This window comes from Salmo trutta, chromosome 20 (genome assembly GCF_901001165.1).
Source record: "Salmo trutta chromosome 20, fSalTru1.1, whole genome shotgun sequence".
NCBI classification, from domain to species: Eukaryota; Metazoa; Chordata; class Actinopteri; order Salmoniformes; family Salmonidae; genus Salmo; species Salmo trutta.
Window position 1 is genome coordinate 29,288,685 of NC_042976.1, and position 15,503 is coordinate 29,304,187.

Sequence of the window (15,503 nt, forward strand, 5' to 3'; positions counted from 1 at the left end):
CCTGTATGACATGTAGTTAGGTTGCCACTATGACATGTTGTTAGGTTGCCACTATGACATGTAGTTAAGTTTCCCCTTTGACATGTAGTTAGGTTGCCACTATGACATGTAGTTAGGTTGCCACTATGACATGTTGTTAGGTTGCCACTATGACATGTAGTTACGTTTCCCCTTTGACATGTAGTTAGGTTGCCACTATGACATGTAGTTAGGTTGCTACTATGACATGTTGTTAGGTTGCCACTATGGCATGTAGTTAGGTTGCCACTATGACATGTTGTTAGGTTGCCACTATGACATGTAGTTAGGTTGCCACTATGACATGTAGTTAGGTTGCCACTATGACATGTAGTTAGGTTGCCACTATGACATGTAGTTAGGTTGCCACTATGACATGTAGTTAGGTTGCCACTATGACATGTAGTTAGGTTGCCACTATGACATGTAGTTAGGTTGCCACTATGACATGTAGTTAGGTTGCCACTATGACATGTAGTTAGGTTGCCACTATGACATGTTGTTAGGTTGCCACTATGACATGTAGTTAGGTTGCCACTATGACATGTAGTTAGGTTGCCACTATGACATGTAGTTAGGTTGCCACTATGACATGTTGTTAGGTTGCCACTATGACATGTAGTTAGGTTGCCACTATGACTGTAGTTATGTTGCCACTATGACTGTAGTTAGGGCTTACTTAGTAAGTATTCAGCTGTAGCCAACATGCAATTACTCAGCTGCACAATGTAACTACACATAAAACAACTAGGTACAGAAAACAATGACTGAATTGTGATGAATGGAATGAGACTTCCCACAATTAACCACTTGGTGTCTGAACAACTGAATGTAAAGTGTGACCCTAACCTTTACTATAATCCCTCTATCCTCCTCCCTGCTCCTCACTTTATTGACTTCTTCTCCTCCACCTTCATTCACGTCAGCAACTCTTCCTCTCCATCTTCCTGTTCTCTGTCTGAGTGCCTCCCCCTCTTCCTCCCGTAGTTCCTGATCTCACCTCGCTCTGCACGCAATGGGAATCCATCCCACTGTCATCCCATAGGCTCAACCCACAACACCATAATTACACTGGGCCTCATAATTACATACAACCTCAGTTATACAAAAATGACCTACATACACAGACACAACCTTGTTAATACAGACAGACATGACCCTAACATACAGTATACACTACATTGCCAAAAGTATGTGGACATGCCTTCAAATTTGTGGATTTGGCTATTTCAGCCATACTCGTTGATGACAAGTGTATAAAATCGAGCACACAGCCATGCAATCTCCATAGACAAACATTGGCAGCAGAATGGCCTTACTGAAGAGCTCAGTCACTTTCAACGTGGCACCGTTATAGGATACCACCTTTCCAACATATCAGTTTGTCAAATGTCTCCCCTGCTAGAGCTGCCCCGGTCAACTGTAAGTGCTGTTATTGTGAAGTGGAAACGTCTAGATGCATCAACGGCTCAGCCGGGAAGTGGTAAGCCACACAAGCTCATAGAACGGGACCGACGAGTGCTGAAGCGCGTTGCTCGTAAAAAAATACTCACTACCGAGTTCCAAACTGAATATAGAAGCAAGAACTGCTTGTTGGGAGCTTCATGAAATGGTTTTCCATTGCCAAGTAGCCGCACACAAGCCTAAGATCACCATGCGCAATGCCAAGCGTCGGCTGGAGGGGTGTAAAGCTCGCTGCCATTGGACTGGAGCAGTGGAAGTGCGTTCTCTGGAGTGATGAATCACGCTTTACCATCTGGCAGTCCGATGGATGAATCTGGGTTTGTTGGATGCCAGGAGAATGCTACCTACCCGACTGCATAGTGCCAACTGTAAAGTTTGGTGGAGGAGGAATAATGGTCTGAGGCTGTTTTTCATGGTCCGGGCTAGGCCCCTTAGTTCAAGTGAAGGAAAATCTTAACTCTACAGCATACAATGACGATTCTGTGCTTCCAACTTTGTGGCAACAGTTTGGGGAAGGCCCTTTCCTGTTTCAGCATGACAATGCCCCCATGCACAAAGCGAGGTCCATACAGAAATGGGTTGTTGAGATCGGTGTGGAAGAACTTGACTGGCCTGCACAGAGCCCTGACCTCAATCCCATCAAACACCTTTGGGATTAATTGAAACGCTGACTGCGAGCCAGGCCTAATCCCCCAACATCAGTGCCCGACCTCACTAATGCTCTTGTGGCTGAATGGAAGCAAGTCTCCGCAGCAATGTTCCAACATCTAGTGGAAAGCCTTCCCAGAAGGTGTTATAGCACCAAAGGGGTGACCAACTCCATATTAATGGGCATGATTTTGGAATGAGATGTTTGACGAGCATGTAGTGTATATACAGACTCTCTCTTTAACACACACTATAGGCCTGTAGCTCATTCAAACCCTCAGTATTAAGACAAAACATGATGAGAGAGAGATTGTGACACCTGTCACAGGAAGAGAATCAAGACACTGTATTCATAACAGAAAATGTACACCAGAAACACACACACATGGTGTGGATAACATGTCCCTGTGGTGTCTCTTGGTGGCACTTGAGCCCTATCAGTTTCAGCACGGGCAAATGGCCATAAGCAATGACGGAGAACGCTTGTCACTGGGCCCTTGGCCCTGGTTATGTCACCCGGTTAGACATGGGCCACTTGTCCCTGAGCGCCAGTGTCGGTGACAACCCCTCCGATACACCGGATCACCGCCTCAGGTCTGCCATTAGCTAATGCCAGAATAGTCACATGATCGTACCAGCAGGGTCACAAACCAGGACCCATGCCTAGAAAGCTACAGTTACGTTACGTCAATGACCCAACGTCTGTTATTGTGTCTGTCACTGTCACTCAATGTCTGTCACAAACACATGCATATAATATAACTGATGTACAGTTGAAGTCAGAAGTTTACATACACCTTAGCCAAATACATTTAAACTCAGCTTTTCACAATTCCTGACATTTAATCCTAGTAAAAATTCCCTGTCTTAGGTCAGTTAGGATCACCACTTTATTTTAAGAATGTGAAATGTCTGAATAATAGTAGAGAGAATGATTTATTTCAGCTTTTATTTCTTTCATCACATACCCAGTGGGTAAGATGTTTACATACACTCAATTAATATTTGGTAGCATTGCCTTTCAATTGTTTAACTTGGGTCAAACGTTTCGGTTAGCCTTCCACAAGCTTCCCACAATAAGTTAGGTGAATTTTTGCCCATTCCTCCTGACAGAGCTGGTGTAACTGAGTCAGGTTTGTAGGCCTCCTTGCTCGCACACACTTTTTCTGTTCTGCCCACTAATTTTCTATAGGATGATGTCAGGGCTTTGTGATGGCCACTCCAATACCTTGACTTTGTTCTCCTTAAGCCATTTTGCCACAACTTCAGAAGTATGCTTGGGGTCATTGTCCATTTGGAAGACCCATTTGTGACCAAGCTTTAACTTCCTGACTGATGTCTTGAGATGTTGCTTCAATATATCCACATCATTTTCCTCCCTCATGGTGCCATCTATTTTGTGAAGTGCACCAGTCCCTCCTACAGCACAGCACCCCCACAACATGATGCTGCCACCCCCGTGCTTCACGGTTGGGATGGTGTTCTTCGGCTTGCAAGACTCCCCCTTTTTCCTCCAAACATAACGATGGTCTTTATGGCCAAACAGTTCTATTTTGTTTCATCAGACCAGAGGACATTTGTCCAAAATTTACGATCTTTGTCTCCATGTGCAGTTGCAAACCGTAGTCTGGCTTTTTATGGCAGTTTTGGAGCAGTGGCTTCTTCCTTGCTGAGCGGCTTTTCAGGTTATGTCGATATAGGACTTGTTTTACTGTGGATATAGATACTTTTGTATCTGTTTCCTCCAGCATGTTCACAAGGTCCTTTGCTGTTGTTCTGGGATTGATTTGCACTTTTCGCACCAAAGTACGTTCGTCTGTGAGAGACAGAACGCGTCTCCTTCCTGAGCGGTATGACGGCTGTGTGGTCCCATGATGCTTATACTTGCGTACTATTGTTTGTACAGATAAACGGGGTACCTTCAGGCATTTGTAAATTGCTCCCAAGGATGAACCAGACTTGTGGAGGTCTACAATTTTTTTTATGAGGTCTTGGCTGATTTCTTTTGATTTTCCCACAATGTCAAGCAAAGAGGCACTGCGTTTGAAGGTAGGCCTTGAAATACATCCACAGGTACACCTCCAATTGACTCAAACTATGTCAATTAGCCTACCAGAAGCTTCTAAAGCCATTACATCATTTTCTGGAATTTTCCAAGCTGTTTAAAGGCACAGTCAACTTAGTGTATGTAAACTTCTGACACACTGGAATTGTGATACAGTGAATTATAAGTGAAATAATCTGTCTGTAAACAATGTTGGGAAAATTACTTGTGTCATGCACAAAGTAGATGTTCTAACCTACTTGCCAAAACTATAGTTTGTTAGCAAGAAATTTGTGGAGTGGTTGAAAAACGAGTTTTATTAACTCCAACCTAAGTGTATGTAAACTTCCGACTTCAACTGTATGTATTGGATAATGGCACAATCATTTGGGCTTTTTTGGTCCTGCGCTGATTAAATGTCGTTAATGTAGGGCTCATAAAACGTATTTAATATATGGATCGTCAGGCTCAGCTAGCATCAGGTTTTAATTTTCATCCTGATCAAAGCTCCAATCAAATCCAGACATATTTCTATGCTTTCTAATGTTTTTGCATTACACTTCCGTTTTTGGAGGGAAATACTGGGTTACCTGGGAGAAAAGTGATTTATTCTCGGGATGGACTGTTTGTAAAATACCAGGAAAATATTCAACCCTAGTGTGTGTGTGCTGAGGTCTGACTGCCTGCCTCTTCTTTGCCTCTATTCTGTGAGCAAGAAGTGTGTGTGTGTGTGTGTGTGTGTGTGTGTGTGTGTGTGTGTGTGTGTGTGTGTGTGTGTGTGTGTGTGTGTGTGTGTGTGTGTGTGTGTGTGTGTGTGTGTGTGTGTGTATGACCATCTCTATGGACACTGGCCAGTTTATACATAGTCCACAGTTCTTATCTGTCTATCTGTAATTGCACAAGGTCACTCCATCAGAGTAGCCCATTTCCTTCACTGACCTCCCTCCCTTATTCCCACTCTGATAGCCCCCTCCCTTATTCCCACTCTGATAGCCCCCTCCCTTATTCCCACTCTGATAGCCCCCTCCCTTATTCCCACTCTGATAGCTCCCTCCCTTATTCCCACTCTGATAGCTCCCTCCCTTATTCCCACTCTGATAGCTCCCTCCCTTATTCCCACTCTGATAGCTCCCTCCCTTATTCCCACTCTGATAGCTCCCTCCCTTATTCCCACTCTGATAGCTCCCTCCCTTATTCCCACTCTGATAGCTCCCTCCCTGGGAACTCAGCATTCCGACATCACCACTTCCAGGGCCTGATCCCTACCAGGAAATGGCTCCTCTGTTTTATCTACTGCTCTACCGAGTTTGAGATGTTTCCGTAAGACAGAATGAGAGAGGGAGTGAGTGAAAAAGCTTATTGAGAGAGAGAGAATGAGCAAGAGATAGTCAGAACATTAGAGAGATAGAGAGAAAGAGAAAGCAGCTGTTCTTAGTTTAGTGTCATTTGCATGTTTGCTTATAGCTAACCTCTGAACGTTACAGTGGAGAGTGGGTTGGCTGCTGAAAGGATGTTTACTGGAAGTCTGCATACGGTGACCTAAAGCACGACTACCACACAGACCTCCTTCCCACCACCTCCATCTGTGTGTGCATGTCTTCCCTAAGGACCTCTCACTCACCTCCTGTGATCTGTCTGCTCCGAGGAGTGACCAGGGTCAAATGTAACGAACCATTAAGTGGCCATGCTAACCTTTGATGCTTGAAGTGATTCTCCCTGACCCATGAAGAGTGACCGTGACCAAATGTGGTCATACCTTCACAGGATGCAAGGAGTCTATCTAGAGCAGATGAAAGATAGAGACCTGTTGAATAGAGACTGAGGTGACAAAAATATCCTCTTTGTTTGGGCATGATGCTCAGATTGAATGAATTTAAAGTGCAATTGTAAAGAAATGCACTGCACAATGACTTGGCTTAGTTCAGAAATATAATTGCTGCCTCAGCCTAATATATTTATAACAATGATTGGACTCTATCTCGCTCTCTCTCTCTGTTTTTGTTGGAAACAAACAACACTATCTGGCTCACAGTTTAAAAAATAAAAGAGCAACAATAAAATAACAATAACGAGGCTATGTACAGCGGACACCGCTACCTAGTCTGGAAAGTGTCTTCACTGACACTTTCAACCTCTCTCTGTCTGAGTCTGTAATACCAACATGTTTCAAGCAGACCACCATAGTCCCTGTGCCCAAGAACACCAAGGTAACCTGCCTAAATTACTACCAACATGTAGCACTCACGTCTGTAGCCATGAAGTGCTTTGAAAGGCTGGTCATGGCTCACATCTACACCATTATCCCAGAAACCCTAGACCCACTCCAATTTGCATAACGCCCCAACAAATCCACTGATGATGCAATCTCTATTGCACTTCACACTGCCCTTTCATACCTGGACAAAAGGAACACCTATGTGAGAATGCTATTCATTGACTACAGCTCAGCGTTCAACACCATAGTAGCCTCAAAGCTCATCATTAAGCTAAGGACCCTGGGACGAAACACCTCCCTCTGCAACTGGATCCTGGACTTCCTGACGGGCTGCCCCCAGGTGGTAAGGGCAGGTAACAACACATCCGCCACGCTGATCCTCAACACGGTGGCCCCTCAGGGGTGAGTGCTCAGTCCCCTCCTGTACTCCCTGTTCACTCATGACTGCATGGCCAGGCACGACTCCAACACCATCATTAAGTTTGCCGATGACACAACAGTGGTAGGCCTGATCACCGACAACGACGAACAACCTATCGGGAGGAGGTCAGAGACCATGCCATGTGGTGCCAGGACAACAACCTCTCCCTCAACGTGATCAGACAAAGGAGATGATTGTGGACTACAGGAAAAGGAGGACCGAGCACGCCCCCATTCTCATCGACGGGGCTGTAGTGGAGCAGGTTGAGAGCTTCAAGTTCCTTGGTGTCCACATCACCAACAAACTAACATTGTCCAAGCACACCAAGACAGTCGTGAAGAGGGCACGACAAAACCTATTCCGCCTCAGGAGACTGAAAAGACTTGTCATGGGTCCTCAGATCCTCAAAACGTTCTACAGCTGCACCATCGAGACCATCCTGACTGGTTGCATCACTGCCTGGTATGGCAACTGCTCGGCCTCTGACAGCAACCCCCCACAGAGGGTAGTGCGTACGGCCCAGTACATCACTGGGGCCAAGCTTCCTGCCATCCAGGACCCCTATACCAGGCGGTGCCAGAGGAAGGCCCTAAAAATTGTCAAAGACTCCAGCCACCCTAGTCATAGACTGTTCTCTTTGCTACCGCACGGCAAGCGGTACCAGAGTGCCAAGTCTAGGTCCAAGAGGCTTCTAAACAGCTTCTACCCCCAACCCACAAGACTCCTGAACATCTCATGAAATGCCTACCCAGACTTTTTGCATTGCCCCCCATGTCAAGCAAAGAGGCACTGAGTTTGAAGGTAGGCCATGAAATAGATCCACAGGTAAACCTCTAATTGACTCAAATGATGTCAATTAGCCTATCAGAAGCTTCTAAAGCCATTACATCATTTTCTGGAATTTTCCAAGCTGTTTAAAGGCACAGTCAATTTAGTGTATGTAAACTTCTGACCCACTGGAATTGTGATACAGTGAATTATAAGTGAAATAATCTGTCTGTAAACAATTGTTGGGAAAATGAATTGTGTCATGCACAAAGTAGATGTCCTAACCGACTTGCCAAAACTATAGTTTGTTAACAAGAAATGTGTGGAGTGGTTGAAAAACGAGTTTTAATGACTCCAACCTAAGTGTATGTAAACCTCCGAGTTCAACTGTAGATAATAAACAGCAAGTAGCAGCAGTTCATAATAACATGCTGCCCATGAGATCTAAAGTAGCAGTGATACAGAAAATAGTAACCCTTTAATATGTTGTGAAATCTAGAAATAGATGGCAGCTGCCTGAACTCCAGCGCTTTGTTGCAGGGTTGTAGGGGTTGTTGCTCCATTTAACCCAATCAATTCAGGAAGTGAACAGAAATTCAGGATTCATGTTGACAGTATTGAACTCTCCCATAGATACGGTCTCATACAGCAAAGCTAGCCTGTGTACCTCTACGTCACAGGTGTTTGATCTCTGCCACCCTTTGTACCTAAATGACTCTGCTATCTGTGACCTTGCATACCACATTGTTAAGTACGTTTTTTCACTGAGGTGTAAATTGAGCTGCTGTCACTGGAGAGGCAGGCAGGGGTCCATCAGGGCCAGAATGTCAATAGTACTGTAGCCTACTGTGTGACCTAGTACTGTGTACTAACCTATGATGTTACCAGGACCCTCAGTTAAGCTCCCCTCTGATTCAGAGCCTGTTTGGTGTGTTATCTCACAATTGTTATGATTGGCTTCGCAATCTGAGAAGCTGATTTTAGATCAGTTGGAAACAATAGGGTATGAGGAACCCTTTGAGCCGTCCACCTATTTGTGCTCTGGAGACACGGATAGAAGAGAACACTTCTGTTTGAGTGTGTGTGTGCATCTGCCTGTATGTGCATGCTGTGTGTGTGTGTTTGTGTGTGTGAGCATCTGTCTGTGTCTGTATGCTGTGTGTTTATAAACTCAGCAACAACAAAAAAGTCCTCTCACTGTCAACTGCGTTTATTTTCAGCAAACTTAACATGTGTAAATATCTGTATGAACATAACAAGATTCAACAACTGAGACATAAACTGAACAAGATCCACAGACGTGACTAACAGAAATAGCAGTCAGTTTCTGGTGTGGCCACCAGCTGCATTAAGTACTGCAGTGCATCTCCTACTCATGGACTGCACCAGATTTGCCAGTTCTTGCTGTGAGATGTTACCCCACTCTTCCACCAAGGCACCTGCAAGTTCCCGGACATTTCTGGGGGGAATGGCCCTAGCCCTCACCCTCCGATCCAACAGGTCCCATTGTCATGCTGGAAGGTCATGTCAGGATGAGCCTGCAGGAAGGGTACCCCATGAGGGAGGAAGATGTCTTCCCTGTAATGCACAGCATTGAGATTGCCTGCAATGACAACAAGCTCAGTCCGATGATGCTGTGACACACCGCCCCCAGACCATGACCATGACGGACCCTCCACCTCCAAATTGATCATGAGAAACAAGCGTGAGAAACAGTGTTAAAACCCTTTACAATGAAGATCTGTGAAGTTATTTGGATTTTTACGAATGGACGTTTCTTTTTATGCTCAGTTTATGTGCATATGCTGATGAGGTAAGTTCATATTGTTGTCCAGTCAGACAGAATGGACTGTTATTCCATTTTGGGAGCTCTTGTCCACCCACCAGGCTTTGTCAGTGGATGGCAGGGCCTGCACATCACTGAGCGAGAAATGGCTCCACAACTCTACTCGTCTCCTCCTCTCTACCTGCTCCCAGCACTGCAGGCATTCATATCAAGGTGTGTTTCATCTTTCTTGGAGCGCATTTTCTAAAAAGCAGTGTCTACTTACTGGGGGCCAGTGTTTCCTGTAAGGATGTGTGTGTGTGTGAGAGGGAGAGTGAGAGTGAGAGTGAGAGTGAGAGAGAGAGAGAGAGAGAAAGAGAGAGAGAGAGAGAGAGAGAGAGAGAGAGAGAGAGAGAGAGAGAGAGAGAGAGAGAGAGAGAACCGCCTCAACATATGTGACTGACCACCTTGATTCGGTCTTACGTAGCAAAATTTGAAATTGTGTTTTTTACATTGGATAAAAGCAGAGAGACAGAGCTACAAAATGGTATATCATACACTGCATATAAGGAACAACGGGAAAGTAATTCTGCTTTGAAAATCGATAAACTTGCAACCTCACTTTTGAGAAAATGGCCTTTGAATATTTTGGTACATACTGGAGAGCTCTTCTTTGTCTACAACTCGCCCTCGCAGAGTTGGTTAGGCTGTTTACATGTCATCCAGAATATTGGTGACTGTAACTGTGCTGCTGGCAACAATTTAATTTCGCTTTTTTGCCAACGTTTACTGACACCTGCCATATTCAATGGGTGTTGAGCGTTCGTAAATCATCAGTTATTCTGCACTTTGGCACACTCAGACGAGAGTGCTCTGAAATCGGAGTAGATGACCAGACTGAATTTACGAACGCACCTGAAATGGTTACTTACATAGTGGAGTCTTTTGTTAAGACATGTAGCAAGCTAAACAATGAACCATAATCCCAACTCATGACATTACTACCCTGCATGAATCTGCAGGTAGCTAACCAACCAGGTTCAATGTCAGCTAGCCAACATTAGGCTATAACTAGTCAAGCAAATCGCCCTGAGATACGAATAATAAGCTCATACACGTAACTTTAGCTAGCGAGCCTACTAATTGGTTGATGATGTTATTGGAAACACTTATCTTCCATTTTTTTTACTACAAAACACTAAGGTGTTTAAGGTGCCAAACCTGGGCATGAGAAAGAATGTGTAGAAAGTAATGTGTGTGTAAGCTGTGGGGGAGCCCATGCGGCTGGAGCACAGAGGTGTCTGGTAAAAGAAAAGCATGTTGAGGTTGCCACGGTCAGAGTAGTACAGAAAGTGTTTCATGCTGAAGCAGTGAAGAGAGTGGTAGAGGAAGATGGGTACAGGGTGAGGGATATTGAGAGGATTCGTGTGAGTTGGCAAAGACCAATGAAGAGGATGAGAATAACATGTCTCTGAGTAAAGTGGGTTTCTTAGCTTTCATAGCCATGGTTGTCAACTGTACTGCAGAAATGGAACGTTAGTCCCAGAAAATAGAGGATGTGGTGGCAGCTGCAGAGAAGTACTTGGGATTGGAGTTTTTCCTAGCCACCGTGCTTCTTTCACATGCATTGCTTGCTGTTTGGGGTTTTAGGCTGGGTTTCTGTACAGCACTTTGACATTTCAGCTGATGTACGAAGGGCTATATAAATAAATTTGATTTGATTTGATTTGATTGCAAGGTTTTACTGCAGAAGATTCGCAGGACATGTTGAGTGGTAGTGTTCTGTCCTCCCAGACTGTGGGCCTGGAGTAGGATTAGATAGGGTTAAATAGTGGAATGGGGTGGTGGTTGTTTTGTGAAGGATAATAGTTGGCAGAGTAATTTTCCTTTTCCCCAATTTTGTATTACCGGAATTTAATGTAGTTAGGCCATGACTGGCCTCACACTCCAGTACAGTAGCTGGCGGTGTATGCACCTAAAAGTTGGATGCGATCCGCCAACCCAATCTCAAAGAAGAAGAAGAAGATTCAAGTTTAAGCATGTCTGCTGCCAGTTCTGAAGTCTTTATAATGCTTACATAAGAGCATGTGGCAATAAAGTCTGGTAAATATTAATGAAATGCCCTTAATCCAACATGGAGTGACCTTATCAAGAGATAGAGACCTCTTTGTGTAATGGTTAAAAGTACAATATGAGATGATATTGCGTAACATCATAATTATTATTATTATTTACTCTTATTTTACCAGGTAAGTTGACTGAGAACATATTCTCATTTATAGCAATTACCTGGGGAATAGTTACAGGGGAGAGGAAGGGGGATGAATGAGCCAATTGGAAGCTGGGAATGATTAGGTGGCCATGATGATATGAGGGCCATATTGGGAATTTGACCAGGTCACCAGGGTTAACATCCCTACTCTTACGGTAAGTGCCATGGGATCTTTAGTGACCATAAAGTCAGGTCACCCGTTTAACATCCCATCCGAAAGACAGCACCTTACACAGGGCAATGTCCCCAATCACGGCCCTGGGGAATTGGGATATTTTTTTAGACAACTATTTTTTTGGGGTGGTCCAACACCATATACATTAAGTGCACAAAACATTAAGAACACCTTCCTCATATTGAGCTGCAACCCCTTTTGCCTTCGGAACTGCCACAATTTGTTTGTGCATGGACTCTACAAGGTGTTGAAAGTGTTCCACAGGGATGCTGGCCCATGTTAACTGCAATGCGTCCCACAGTTGTGTCAAGTTGGCTGGATGTCCTTTGGATGGTCGAACAGTTTTGATACACACAGGAAACTGTTGAGCATGAGAAACTTAGCAGCGTTGCAGTTTTTGACACACACGCAAACCGGTGTGCCTGGCACCTATTACCATACCCTGTTCAAAGGCACTTAAATCTTAAATGAGAGGGAGCACACGTGACACTACAACTTGATTGTAGTCCACCTGTGGTAAATTCAATTGATTGGGCATGATTTAGAAAGGCACACACTGTCTATATAAGGTCCCACAGTTCACAGTGCATTTCAGAGCAAAAACCAAGCCATGAGGTCAAAGGAATTGTCCGTTGAGCTCCGAGACAGGATTGTGTCAAGGCACAGATCTAGGTACTAAAAAATGTCTGCAGCACTGAAGGTCCCCAAAAAACACAGTGGCCTCCATCATTCTTAAATGGAAGAAATGTGGAACCACCAAGACTCTTCCTAGATCTGGCTGCCTGGCCAAACTGAGCAATCGAGGGAGAAGGGCCTTGGTCAGGGAAGTGACCAAGAACCCAATGGTCACAGAGCTCCAGAGTTCCTTTGTGGAAATGGGAGAACCTTCCAGAAGGACAACCATCTCTGCAGCACTCCACTTATCAGGCGTTTATGGTAGAGTGGGCAGACTGAAGCCACTCCTCAGTAAAAGGCACATGACAGCCTCTTGGAGTTTACCAAAAGGCACATTAAATGACTCTCAGACCATGAGAAACAAGATTCTCTGGTCTGAATGCCAAGTGTTGCGTCATGAGGAAACATGGCACCATCCCTATGGTGAAGCATGGTGGTGGCAGCATTATGCTGTGGGGATTGTTTTCAGCGGCAGGGACTGGGAGACTAGTTAGGATCGAGGGAAAGATGAATGGAGCAAAGTACAAAGAGATTCTTGATGAAAACCTGCTCCAGAGTGCTCAGGACCTCAGACTGGGGCCAAGGTTCACCTTCCAACAGGACAACGACCCTAAGCACACAGCCAAGACAACACAGGAGTGGCTTTGGGACAAGTCTCTGAATGTCCTTGAGTGGCCCAGCCAGAGCCTGGACTTGAACCCGATCAAACATCTCTGGAGAGACCTGAAAAAAGCTGTGCAATGATGCTCCCCATCCAACCTGACAGAGTTTGAGAGGATCTGCAGAGAAGAATGGGAGAAACTCCCCAAATACAGGTGTGCCACGCTTGTAGCATCATACTCCAGAAGACTTGAGGCTGTAATCGCTGCCAAAGGTGCTTCAACAAAGTACTCAATAAGGGTCTACTTTGTCATTATGGGTTATTGTGTGTAGATTGATAAGGGGGAAAAACTATTTAATCAACTTCAGAATAAGGCTGTAATGTAACAAAGTGGAAAATGTCAAGGGGTATGAATATTTTCTGAATGCACTGTATATGCTTGGTAACAAAAAAACATCTGGTGGCACTGCTGAAACATTAATGCACTCCAGACCAACAGGTTGCAAGTTCAAATCCCGAGAGCATTTACAATGGGTGAAAAGGGTCCATATCAAAGGATATCTTTATATGGCATGTTTTTGATATTCTAGAGAATACAGATCATTTCCAATGCATATTTGAAGTTTTATGGATATGCACCATATCCTGAAAATTCTGAATCCAGATGAGTCTTTTAGACGTATGATGTTGCGATTACTCCGAATATCACACACGGACATTTCCTATGGCCGGATATGGACTCATTTAATATCCTGAGATATGCGTTATTCTACTTTCTCTCTTCATGTTGACAAATACTGACAAATACTAGTGGTGCAGAAGACACGTTGGTAGGGGTGAGGTAGGGCGGTTTTAAGTCTCCCTGAATGAAAGTCTCTGTACACCAGAAACACTGCCTCTGGTTGAGCGTTTTCTTGTTTGTTTATGGCCCCATACAGTTGGTTTAGTGCCAGAGTGGTGTTGGCTTGGGACAGGATGTAGACAGTCGTGATAATTACGGATGAGAACTCTCTTGGTCGGAATAAGGGCCTGCAGCTTACAATTAGGTATTCTATAATAGGTGGACAAAAGATCAAGATTTCATTCACACTTGAAGCAGCACACCAGTTGTTATTAATGAAAAAACACACTTCACCTCCTTTCGACTTATCTGAAGCCAGCCACTGCATGGAGAATCCACTGAGTACTACGTGCATAGCGTCATCATCCAGCCACGTTTCAGTAAGACATATAGTATTGCAGCTTTTCAAGTCTCTCTGATAGGAGATGCTCAAACGAAGCTCATCCGTCTTATTGGCTTGATGTTGCCAATGTTCAAGACCCCTCAGAGCAACCTGGTCTCAGAGCATTTTGTATTATTCTCTATGCAAATCCGGGGAGGCGTATAACACGAAAGTCTAGCAACCCATAGGTTGGGAGTTGAATCTCATTACAGACAACTTTATCATTTTAGCTAATGAGCAACTTTTCAACTACTTACTACTTTTTAGCCACTTAGCATGTTAGCTAACCATTCCCCTAACCTAACTCCTAAACTTAACCCAAACCTTAACCCTAAACCCTAACCCTAGCCAAGCTAACGTTAGCAAGCTAGCTAGAATTCGTAACATATCACATGTTTTGCAAATACATAACATATTGTATGTTTTACAAATTCGTAACATATTGCACATTTTGCTAATTCATGATATATAATATGAATTGTAATTTTAACATATCATATCATATATGAAATGGGTGATGGTGGACATCCACAAATACATTCCATACTGTATGAAATGTAACATATCATACTAAATGTGTGTCTCGGATTTACATACAGAATAATACGAAATGCTCTGAGTCCATGTTGCTCAGAGGCATGCTGCATGTGTGATTCGTTTTCAAAACAGTAAGGCACATCCTACAATTACACTATTAGATTAAAGTTGTTAAACTTGTTTGATTAAAATGATCCAATTTGGAATAAATAATGTTTTTCTGCAGGTGTTATTGTGTATGACTCACAGATGGAAAAGGAAAAGGACAGAACATTAAAAAAGGACAGAGAGCAAGAGAGAGACGAAATTTAATTATTAGGGTTCTATTCAATCTGTATTGCTGAAGCATTACAGATTGTGTGATAGAAATTTAAAAGCAATTTCTGATTGAGCTGACATATGCAGCATTTACTGTGAATGCAGTCTCCGCTAACACAGAAACATTGCCTTTATATTTCACTCACAATGGAACGCTGAACTTCTGCGATAAGGGTTGAATAAATCTCTTAGTTTCCAGGGAAAAAAGGGACAATAAGAGGGAGGGGGAGAGAGCAAAAGTGTTCTAAAGAGAGAAGTGGAGTGAGACAGAAAGAAAGGGGGAGGGAGAGAACAGAGAAAAAAACAGGGAGAGGAAAAAAGAGATGGTAGAGATGATAAAGAGAAGAGAGAGAGATGAG